Below are 206 nucleotides of genomic sequence, written 5' to 3' on the forward strand. Positions count from 1 at the left end.
TGTTGCGTACAATTGGTATGTTGTATTGTCGTTTTGCCTGGGAACGGTGTGGGAACTTGGTCTTGGGATCTTTCGGGGGGGTTTTTTTTTTTTTGATCGTTTTCAAAATGGAATTTTCTGGTTTGTTTGACTTTGTATGATGGAATATTCGTATCAAAGGCTCTGATAAGCTCTCGAAGGTTTCCAAAGAGTCAAGAGTCCTCGTT

Source organism: Colletotrichum graminicola (genome assembly GCF_000149035.1).
Source record: "Colletotrichum graminicola M1.001 genomic scaffold supercont1.1, whole genome shotgun sequence".
In the NCBI taxonomy this organism is placed as follows: domain Eukaryota; kingdom Fungi; phylum Ascomycota; class Sordariomycetes; order Glomerellales; family Glomerellaceae; genus Colletotrichum; species Colletotrichum graminicola.